General features: G+C 38.9%; 1 protein-coding gene across 1 annotated transcript in view; it reads right to left on the reverse strand.

Moving 5' to 3' along the window:
• GPR63 (G protein-coupled receptor 63) overlaps positions 1-11,645 on the reverse strand; it is a 47,915-nt gene extending 36,270 nt beyond the window's left edge. The window contains exon 1 of the mRNA XM_045807037.2: positions 11,335-11,645. The gene's annotated coding sequence lies outside the window, so the exon portion shown is untranslated. The remainder of the gene's footprint in view (positions 1-11,334) is intronic.
• Positions 11,646-12,330: the final 685 nt, after the last annotated feature.

Consider the following 12,330-nt stretch of genomic DNA (forward strand, 5'->3'; position numbering starts at 1 on the left):
TATTGCATGGTGCACTGGGTGTTATATGCAACTAATGAATCATCGAACTTTACATCAAAAAAAATTTTTTTTAGTGTTTTTAATAAATAAAGGCAATGTGGATGGATCATGGGTGGCTTTTTAACTTTCCCTTTAAACTAAATGTGACTGGCAGTGTTTTTCAAACTCAAAGATGAAACCAGGTATAACCAATTAATTTAAAATAGAATGCCTACACTAACTCTCTAAAGACGAAAATACAAAACTAAAGTTAAAGTGACTGTAAACAACATAAAGTTTACAGCTTAGGAAGAGAAAGTGTTAATACCAATACTTCAAATTTATCAGCAGAGGAAAATAAATCATAAAATTGGAGTTAAAGGGAGAAAAAAAAGGTAAGCAGCTTGCCATTATTTTGACACATTAGGGTCTGCTTTTTCTTTTCAAAAGCAAACACCCTATAGTGATTAGTTAAGGTTTACATATTAAGCTGAAAAAAAAGACATCCTATTTTGGACATATCTACAATCTCAGACACCAAATAGTTTCTTTAGTATAGTCATATTTAAATCAAATTTTGAGTTGGGATTATAGCATTATAATATTTGTCAGAAGACCCCAGCAGCAACCAGGACTTCAAAAGGCTACATTTGCTATGTCAGAGGTCAAACTCCTCCATGCCAAAAGGGCAAAGAAAAAGAAAACTGCAGGTCTTGATCCTGATGTTAGATGGATGAGGGGAAATAGTTCCCCAAAGGACTGTAACCACAAGTTAGGACTGAAATTTAAAAACAACAAACAAAAAAGACTCTGAAGCAAAAATCTGATTTAAAATGTGCCCAGGTAAATAGAGTGCCCAAGCTAGTAGCAGAAGCAAAATATATTTCCCCCTCTGTAGGAAACCACCTTCAACCCAGGCCTGACACAATTACCACAAACAAAATTCCAAAGAAAGTGAGCAGCTCATGGCCAAAAATCACAAAACCTTGGGGCACGTGGGTGGTTCGGTTGGTTAAGTATCTACCTTTGGCTCAGGTCATGATCTCAGGGTCCTGAGATCAAGCCCCACATTGAGCCTCACATCAAGCCTGCTCAGCGGGGAGTCTGCTTCTCCCTCTCCCTCTGCCCAGCCCCCTGCTCATGCTCTCTCTCAAATAAATTTTAAAAAATCTTTTAAAAAAATCACAAAAACCTTAAAATAATAAAAGCAACATGAGTGATTAAGAAGCAGGGGAAGGGGCACCTGGGTGGCTCAGTTAAGCATCGGCCCAGGTAGTGATCCCAGGGTCCTGGGATGGAGCTCTGCCCCCCGCCCCCCACCGTGTGCTCTCGCTCTCTTCTCTCTCTGTCTCTCATGCTCTCTCAAATAAATAAATAAAATCTTAGGGAAAAAAAAAAAGGCAGGAGGAGAAAAGAAACTGACCCACCAAAAGACTTCGGTTATAGAAGTTATTAGAATATAAAATAATAGTTGAAATTACAAGGAGATAAGCAAATGTGAAAAAGAATCAAAATTCTAGAAATAAAAATACAATAACCAATATTAAAGACAAAAGCAACAAAGTGAAATATTAGGCACAGCTGAAGTGAATTAGTAAACTGCAAGTTGAAACATAAATTTTCCCAAATGCAATCAAGAGATTAAAAAGATAAGAGACAAGGAAGATAATATAGAAGGTCTAACAAACATGCAATTAGAGTTCCAGAAGGAGATCATTAAATTAATAGAGAGAGGAAATATTCAGGAGATAATAAACAGAGGTTTTCAGAATTCTTGAAAGATCCCAGTTCTCAAATGTAGTCTCTCTAATGCCAAGAAGATTTTTAATTCATACCCAGAAATATCAGATTGAAAATTCAGAAATAAGAGAGAGAGAGAGCAGGAGAATATCTGAGCATCTTTAAAAGATCTTAGAAGGAACCAGAGGGGAAAGATGGATTTCCCTACAGAGGAAAAAAAAAAATCACTTGACTGCTTAATTCTCAATGGCAATAGTAAAATTCAGAAAACAAGGGAATTATATTTTTTGATGTACCTAACGAAAATAACTGTCCAAATAGAACTCAATACCAAGGAGTCTCCCTTTCAAGAAACAAAGTGAAATAAAAGGATTATCCCACACAACAATCTCTCTCTCTCTCAAACACACACAAAGGTAAAAGGAAAAGTAAAGTATGTACTTCAGGCAGAAAAAAATGATCCCACATAAAAGGTCTGACATCCAAGAAGGAATGGTGAGAATAGATATTGATAAATACATGGTTAAACATAAAGATGCTGTATACAACAATAAAAGTAACATCTAACTTATGAAAGTAAAAGACAGGCTAGAACTAAAATACTCAACAGCAATAATACATAAGTTGGAGTGGGTATCACAAGAGTTAAAAAAAATTCCAAGGAATTTGCATTTTTTTAGAAGAACAGTGTATTAGTCTGCTGGGCCTAACATAAAATACCAAAGACTGGTGGTTTAAACAAGAGAAATTTATTTTCTAATAGTTGTAAAGGCTAGAAATCCAAGACCAAGGTGTTGTCAGGGTTGGTTTCTGGTGAGATCTCTCATCCTGGCTTACAGACAGCCACCTTCTCGCTGTGTCATCACATGACCCTTCCTCTGTGCATGTGCAAAAGGAAGAGCGAGAAATCTAATGTCTCTTCCTCTTTTTTATATGAACACCAATATTCCTGGATTAGGGCCATACTCCTATGACCTCATTTAACTTTAATTGTCTCCTTAGAGGCCCCATCTCCAAATAAATTCACATTGGGGGTTAGAGCTTCAACATATGAATTCTGGGGAGACACTATTCAGTCCACATTAGAAGGCAAAGATATTAACTTTAGACAATATCATTATGAGTATGCATAGTAAAATTATCTGGGTATCCACTAAAAAAAATAGATACTGAGTGTAGAAAATCTCCTAACCCTCAAAATAAAAAGAACACTAAAGGGGCACCTAGGTGGCTCAGTCGGTTAAGCCTCTGCCTTCGGCTCAGGTCATGATCTCAGGGTCCTGGGATCAAGACCCACATAGGGCTCTCTGCACAGCGCGGAGCCTGCTTCTCCCTCTCCCTCTACAAGCCCCTGCTTGTGCGCTCCCTCTCTCTCTCTCACTCTCTCTCAAATAAATTTAAAAATCTTAAAAAAAAAAAAAAAGAATACTAAAGAAAGTAGAAAATCAATCTATCCAAGAGAAAGCAACAAAGGAGAGGAGAAAGACATAGAAAAAGTAGAATAGAAAATACGTCCTAACACAAGAATAAATGAATCTGAATATACCAGTCTTCATTCTAAATATAAAAAGACTAAACTCTAAAGCAAACATCCAGCTACACGCTATTTACAAGAGATATATCTAAAAACATTAGCTATATCAAGTTGATCATAGAGAACCCTATATCATTTTATTAATAGCAAAGAAAAAACATTAAGCCAAAAAGGGCTATTAGAAATTTAGAAGGTCATTATATATGATAAAAAGCCTAAGTTACCATACAATATTTAAAAATCTAATCTTAAAAGCATCTAATAACAAACCTCAAAATATGTAAAGCAAAGGTAAATTACCTAGACGAAACCGACAAATCCATTATTATAATTTTTCAGTAAGTGAATGATCAAGGAGACAAAACTATCAATAAGGGTAAAGAATATTTAAACCACACAGTTAAAACTTTCATCTTACGGATACACACGGACCTACATGGAGCACTGCACCAAGAAACTGAAGAATACACATTATTTTCAAGTTACACATGGAACATTTACTAAAAAGAGAACATTTGCACTAGCCCATGAAGCTTACATCAAAAAGCATCAAAGAACCGGTATGATAGAGACCACATGCTCTGACCACATCACAAGTAGGTTGGAAATTAATCAGCAGCAACAAGTAAGTACGTTTAGAAATTAGCAAACACCGTTTTAAAGAAATAACAGCAAATAGCACTGTATGATAAAAAACACTACATAAGAATTTCTGATAAGCAGCTAATGTAGTGATTCAAGGGAAATTAACTGTCCTCTAATAAGGCAAGATTCACAGTGAATGAGCTAAGCACCCAACCTAAGAAATTAGAAAAATAGCAGAATAAACCTGAAAACACAGAAGAAAGAAAATAAAAGACAAGAATGAAAGAGCTGGGAAACAAGCACATAATAGAGATAATCAGCAATACCAAAACCTGGTTCTTTGAACAGATTAAGAGAAATTACACACCTGAGGATTGAAGGAGCCAGAGAACTTGGCAAATCATGAGCTTTAAAAAATTAGGACATATCACAGATGCAGCAATGATTAAACAGATAAAAGAATATCATGGAAAACTTTATGATAATACTTGTGCTTTTGAAAACCTAGTTACAACGACAAATGTTCCTTAACAGTAGAATGGATAAACTATGGAATTCATACACTAAAACGTGAACAAAAATGAAAACAAATTATGGCTACAAACATTGACAAATCTCAAAAACGTAACAGTGAACAAATAAGCAAGCCTAAAAGTATATGTAATATATAATCAAGTTCAAAACTAACCAATGCTAAAAGAATACGCTGCTTTCGGGATAAAGCGAGCATTGTCATTAGGTGCGGAATGAGGAAATTGAGGGATTCTAGGTATATCATACTTTTTAATCTTGGTAGTAGGTCATGGGTATTCAATTATTTTAACTTACAAATATGTTCTATGTACTTTTATACGGACAATGTACTTCACAATAAATGTTCTTTTAAAAAATTTCATGGTAAAATCAGTCTCATGTAAACAGTGAACATTCACATGATCTCCTGAAAAAAATTTACCTTTTCAATCTTTCCATGCCTGTGACAGTCTATGCCAAAATACAAAGACATGGTTCTTGTTCTCTGAGATATTACAGAGGGAATGATACTCCCCTAAACAAAAAATTCATGCTGAAGTGCGTACTAAGGGAACAGAGAACCTCAGACCAACTTGCAGAAACGAGGAAAGCAGATTGTTTCACAGTGGAGAAAACAATGTCTGAAAAAAGAATAACTGGCCCAGAAAATATGTTTGGTGTGTATGTGTTTACTTTCTCTTTCCTTTTACATCCAGGACCAAATTCTAAAAATGAAAAATATGCCTGAAAATGCAAATGTGACTCTGCATTCCTTAGGGTCATGTTTGATGGCTACGTGTAACTATGGTCATAAAAATGAAGGGGAGAACTTCTCTCTACGTTTAACCATCTGTCCTTAAGTTTCCACACATGACCTTTTCCTGGTTTTGCCCATTTTTATCTCTAGTTTTGTTCCTAGAAGTGACCATGTTTCTGTGATAGCCAGATTGATACTTACCTGGTTTCAAAAGGTAATTTCTGGTTAAGATGAGTTTTTACATTAATGACAGAATGGGAAAAAGATATAGATAAAATACAGATATACAGAAACAGACCCATTAATACAGGACATTAAGAGCCCCAGAGTTGGCAGCAAAGGACAGAAAACAGGACATTTTTAAATCCTGAAGATGATTACATAGGAAACAATACCTACTCCTTCTACCACACAGCAATTGTGTATGGATATGGGGGCAGCAGGTCAGATGCTATATCGCAAGGAGACTGAAAATGGAAATGGAGAACATTCTCAGGGCAAATTAAAACTGCTGTACCTGTTTAGATGGTAATAGCATTTACAGCTATGACCAAGCACTAGTGAATGGTTTGGTGTGGAGGCTGGACCTTACAGTTGAGTACTTAGAAATACCTAAGGTTATTTCATTTAGATAAAGCCCTAGTCAGTCATGTCTGGGTTCAAATCCTATCCAACTTGAGCATTTCATATGACACTGATAAGAAAACTGCAGAAGGCAATGAAGGAAAAGTATAACCAAGTCTATAGATTAGATATTGAGAATAATAAAGTGACTTAAGGTCAACAAGAAACATCAATGCCCTTTACCCCTACCAAAAAAATCTACTTCTAGGGCTTTACTCAAATGGATAATCACAGATATGTATGAAAAACTGAGCTATAAGATATTTACTACTATATAGTAGCAAAAAACAAAAAAGTTAAACCTGTCTGATATTATGGTATATCCCCAATAAATTATGTTACATTCATAGACTACAATATTATTCAGTATACAAAATATGTTATGAAAGATCACTCCATGATATGCAACGTGGTTCATTCTTGTGTGAAAATTAAGAAGAAATATATAGTGGGGCGCCTGAGTGGCTCAGTTGATTCAGCCTCTGACTCTTGATTTTGGCTTGGGTCATGACCTCCAGGTCGTGAGATCATGCCCCGCTTTGGGCTCCGTGCTGAGTGTGGAACCTGCTTCAGATTCTCTCTCCTCTGTCCCTCCCCCCCCAAAAAAGATTAAAATTTTAAAATTAAAATTAAAAAAAGAAATATATGGTATAGTATCATTTTTAGAAACTGAAATATTATAGTATTTTTCTACATTATATAAAAATATACACCAAAATGTTAACAATTGTTAACATTTTTTTCTTGTCTGTTTGTTCGGGGTTTTTTTGGTTTTTTGTTGGTCTGGATTTTCTAAATTTTCTATAATGAACATGTGTCACTTCCATCATAAGAAAAAAATATCTATTATAGCATAAGGATGAAGAATAAAGATTTGAAACCTTACAATAGCAACTACTTACAGAATATGGAAACAAAAATGAGAAGTTCCCAACATCACTACACCTCTCTGTAGGAACAAATTTACCCAAAGCCTATTTATGGAAAATGGGGGAGCTTCAAATCCAAAACTCCTCTCATGAAAGAACTCAATAATTCAAAAAAAGGAAAAGTGTCTAAGAAGTACTGAATGGGAACTAGCTGAAGGAATAAAAGAACAGACTTCCTGCTACTGGTGGGCAGTGTAAAACTTCAGAAGGTACTATAGTTTGGGCAAACCGTATCAAAATGGAGCAGGAAGACAGCCTACTTCACATCTGGCCTGGAGGTAATGGCAAAAATAAGCTAAAACGATTAAAAGAATGGGTTTTTAATGCAAGTACACATTAAGAGTTGTGCCCAAAATGCAACACTTTCCCCTCTGGAAGCCAATGGATGTTAGCCTGGAATAGTCCCTTTCCACTCCACCCTGCTTTGAATCCGTATCCTCCCAGGACCAACTTAGATCAAAAAACCTGCAGCAGACACCCTCAGCCAGAGACTGTACTGAACACCTGACACAAATGTTAACTGATTCTTAGGTAACTTTCAGTTGAAACTTTTATTCTGATCCAAACTTCAAGCGTCTTTAAATGCCTGCAAATGTTCTTTCTCTAAAATGTGTTTAAAAAAAAAAACAAAAAACAAAACAGGAAGAGGTGACAGCATCTCCCTTTGGAAGGTAACAGCTAGAACAAAGAATCACGGCTCTTCTGCACGACCTCCTCAAGGCAGAACATTTAGGGTTTCCATATAAAACATTTTACCTAACGTGTTTTTTGAATGCTTTCATGATATAGACAAGACTTAGTCAATTGCGAGAAAAGAAGCTAAAGAGCAGCTTTGGTCAAAAACCCCAACTGGCATGTAAAACTTATGGCTAAAATGACACTAAGGGTTTCAACTGAAAATTATCTAAGAATTGATGAACATATAAGCCAGGTGATTAGTTATCTGTACAGTATTTGGCTGGGAATGTTTTTCAGTCTAAACTGGGCCTAAGAGAATATAATTTCTTCAGAATTATCACCCAAAGGAAATATTGATAATAACAGTGTTATTATTAATTTCAATTGGTGATCCCTAGACGACCCTCCTAACTGCAAATATACACTCTTTTGCCCAAGGTCTGAAAGCTATGTTAAAATCCAACCTTCCCAACTCTTCCTTACATTTTTAATAAACACGAATGAGCTTTCCAGTATATTAAGCTAGAGTTCCATGGTTGAATTTTCTGAGTCTTCTGTCATACAGACAGAAATGAGAACAAATTACTTTTACCAGTCCTGTCCGAATTTGCCAGCATAGAGGCTAAAAGGCACTTTATCCTATGTGTCAAACTCAAAGACTGAAACAGCTCATGTCAGCTTCAAAAGCCATTTTTTACAAGCATGGCACACTGCCTCAAGCCAACTAAACACTGAAGCATGTTGGGCTGCCCAAACTGCAAATTATTTGGAATGTTCTCCATGTTTTGTGGTTACGAAAGTACCTATTTTGTGGATCATCCAGTTAAAATCAGGGCCACATCTGACCTTAAACAAAAAATTCCCAGGAAACTGAAACTATAATTGACCAAGATCCCATCAGTTCCGAAAGGCTGTGATCTCAGGCTCATAATCAAATATCTCAAATGTTATTTTTTGAAAGCCAAAGAGACAACATAAACTCAATGAAACACATTACTGTCTGTTTCAAGTAAACACTAAGAACTCACTCTAAAACACAGCTCATAGTTACAAAAAAGGAATAAAATTGCCACCTGCAACAATGTAAAGGGCATTTGTGGCAAATATAAACACAAATATAAACACATTTTTTTAAAAATGCCTAGCAAATAAAGCAAAAATCAGTCTAAAAGATTATTTCACTTCATTCCTAATTTTCATACACATATGTTAAAATGTAGCCGCTTCAGCTGTGGAATGTGATAAGAAATACTCCAAACCTTTGCTTGTAGTGATTAGAGCACTGTATCATAGCTATTATTTTCCCAAGCATTAATGGGTACCCCTTTCAAATCAAATACTTATTTAGGACACCATTCACAAATTGGAGGACTAAAACTTCCCAAGGTTTGCCTCCCACGCCTTCAAGATCTACTCTCTAAGTCTCAGACCTTCAGAGAATGCCCTGAAGGCCATTTTTGAAGTGTTAAAAAAGAAAACATCATATTGACAAGCTAATTTTTTCCTAGGGATTCCTCTACTGAAGATAAATTACTGAAGCATGAGAAATGCCTGCTTCAATCATCCACTGATGGGATAATTCAGTCCATTTTAATAAACATGTGGTTAAGATCGTTGGCATATGGCCCCCTGGTACAAGCCTTGTGCAAGAACAAGAACACATGGGAAAACACACTATTTTTTAACTTAACTGATATTGATGAAATTGATGAAAATGCTGAAGAGATGACAAGCCTTAATGGGAACTATTTTTAGCTTCTGATCTCTTATACCTGTGTTTCTAGTGCATGTATATTATCAAGTCCCTATATAGTTCTCCCTGTTACAGATATACAGATATATAAATATGTAAGTATAGATACAGACAGACAGATATGGATTTTGTAAATGTATGTGTGTGCATATGTGTGCGTGTGTGTGATATATATATATTTAGCTTTAAAAAGAATAATTCAGAGGCACCTGGCTGGCTGAGTAGACAGAGCATGAAACTTGATCTCGGGGTGGTGAGTTAAAGCCCCACATCTGGTGTGAAGATTACTTAAAAAAAAAAAAGCATCATTCATAAAACAATCATTTCAAATCAAATAAACCATATACAAAATGTCAAAATTGTTAAATTTCCTAGAAAATAGTGTATTCTAGGAACTAAGGCCCACCCACCTTAGAACCCCAAATTTCATTGAATACAGTACTTTCCTGACTGGACTCCAGCAAACTTAAGTAAAACGTAACTGCAGTGAGGATTTTAAGTATGTGACTTTTTCTAAGCAAATTTTTTTTCCAAGAGCGGTCAATGTGCTGCAAATTTTCAGAAAATGCTTGGACAGTGAGCTCTTTTTTTTTTTAAGTTTCAGTTCTGGTATATTTGACAGCAGAGTGATAAAATTTTACTCAGAGATGAAAATCTATATCCCAAACAAAATGTTGCAATATTAATGGTTATTCTGGAATGGTTTCCTTTCAAAACTTCCTCACTACAAATGTTTCCTACAATACCCCCTCTCTATTTTGATAATATTTTTTCACACAGAGATTATACATAAAGCATATTAACTGAGAATTTAAATACTTCTGATATTCTTTTCTTTAACTAAGCTCCCTCATTCTATTTTAAATGTTTAAAATAATCTAGATGATGTAATCAATTATGTCACTAAAATTCTGGCTATGCAACACTTCACAAAATATAGGGACTTTTCATCAGCACCTTCGATTTGCAGCTGACACCAGATGCATGCCACGTGAGTGGAGAGAACAGAAACAGGATTAGACCTGGGGGTGTGAGAAAATGGGTTTCCTTCACCCACAGGACACATGAAAAAAGAAAACTTACCCATTTGTGTAATAAATGTACTCATATATTAGGTTTCATCAAAATAATTACACATATTACATACCTCATCCAAGGGTAAAACTGTCTTAAGTAATGTCGGATTATGCAAGAAACATGAGGGTGTGTGTTTTTTTATGATTCTTAGAAACACTACCCTTGAAATTAGTTGAAGCCTTTTAATCTAAGACATAATGAAAACCTTATTCACCAATAAACAAACAAATAAAGAGAAAATCCTATCTTAAACGGTATGGTTAAAACCTCACCTTGCTTCACCGAAAAAACTGCTTACCTACTACGAGGGATACCTGTATTTCGTAAGTATCCAGACCAAGTCTAAATATCTAATCAGAGACTATAGGATCACTTTGAAATTTTGGGTCAACCCCAGGGGACATATCATAAACATATATTGTTGGTGTTGGTGTTGGTGTGTGTGTGTGTGTGTGTGTGTGTGTGTGTGTGTGTGTGTGTGTATAGCACCCTGAACCTGAAAGATATTTAAAAAAAAAAAAAAAAAAAAAAACACCAGAATGTTTCCCAAAAGGGGCGGGGATGCGAGGACTTAAAATCAGGGCGACGCTGAAAACCGACCAGGGCTGAAAGACAGACACACAGCGCCGCAAGCTCACCCACATGTAAGAGGCAAGCTCTCAAACTGCTGGAGCTCCCGGGGAGCCTCCCGACTTGGGCAAACGAGGTGAATTTCACCCCTAAAGAGGGACGAAAGCACAGTGTAAAAGTTCAAGAGGATTCCATTCCCCTTCCTCTTACTCCCGGCACTTAGCTTCGGGAGGAGAAAGCCCGGCAGAGAAAAAGCCGGCGTTGGGTGCCAACCTGCAGCCGCCCAGTTTCCTAGAAGGCCCAACTGCTCCAGCGGGCAGGGGATGGCGACAGGGGGCGTCGGGAAGCGAGGCGGGCGGCACCCGGAGAAACCGAGTCCCGACCGGGCCCCCAGCGTGCGGCGCGGGCTGCAGAAATCACTCAAGTTCAGCCGAAAACCTTCCCGAAAACCCGAGCTTCTCCTGCACAACTTCGGTCTAACCAGCTCCTTCTCCGCCACACGCTCCGCCCAACAGCACAGCCTCCCCAACGCGGCGGATCGAAGCGCTCCCCGCGGGCGGGTACCTGTCCGGGGGCCGAGGACCCCAAGTCTCACCTCATACAAAGGGCTGCGCGCGGGCGCCTACCGAAGAACCCAGGGAGCATGGCCCCATCCAGTCCCTCTCGGAACTTTCCTGACATAGCACTTCTCTCTGCTGCAGAAAACGGCGCTTGAAGGCAGAGGAGGAAGGGGAGGAGGCGGTGGTGGCGATCCAAGCGGCGGCGGCGGCGACGGTGGCGGCGGCGGGAGCTGGAGCAGAAAGTGAGGAGCATCGCGGGTGAGCGCCGCCGCCTCCCAATCTGCCGAGGGGTTCCCGCCCCCAGGGTAACCAAAGCTCCCTCTTAAAGGCGCCCGCCGCGTTTTAGGACGCGAGGTGAGGGGGAGGAGGGAGTGGGGGCGGAGGCAAATAAAGAGGGAGGGGGCAAGCTGAGCCCGAGCGATTCCGGAGGCCGCCGTCCAGGCTGCCCCCAGGCTGCTGCGCTCGCCCGTTTCCGGCTGCTCCCCCGACTCTCCGCCAGATCTGGTTACCCCTCCCCCTGGGCAAAGGTAGGACAAGTGCTGGGACCCGGCACCCGCCGTTGGCTTGCTCCAGAATTGCCCCTGGAACTTCGCCCAGTCTCCTCACCGCCCCCATCCTTTTCGGGTCCTGTTTTCTTGCCCCCACCGCAGCGCCGCCGTCGCCCGCGCCCCCAAAGCCCTTGCGCGCCGCTGGCGACTGCCCAGTGGAATTGCGTTTCCTCGCATGGGTCCCGCATATTCTTCCTCTGTCTCCCACACAGTGATGAGGGTCTCCCCAGGAGCGCTGGAGACTGAAATAACTAGATAGGCCAGTGGGGGCCCCAAAACTATACCTGAAAGTGTCATTTGTGTAGAGCATGGGAGATTTGCCACATGTCCTGCTTGTGCTCGGTTTTCCGATGGCTAATTGCCAGATGGCCTCCAGCTGGATTTCTTGAACTGTTGGCTTTGACTTTCATCAACAGAGATTGGCTGTAAAGATCCCCAGAATGAACTCAGGAGGACCCTCCAGAAAACTCACCATCTTAAGAT

This window comes from Ursus americanus, chromosome 11 (genome assembly GCF_024610735.1).
Source record: "Ursus americanus isolate L20-20 chromosome 11, mUrsAme1.1.p, whole genome shotgun sequence".
Taxonomy (NCBI): domain Eukaryota; kingdom Metazoa; phylum Chordata; class Mammalia; order Carnivora; family Ursidae; genus Ursus; species Ursus americanus.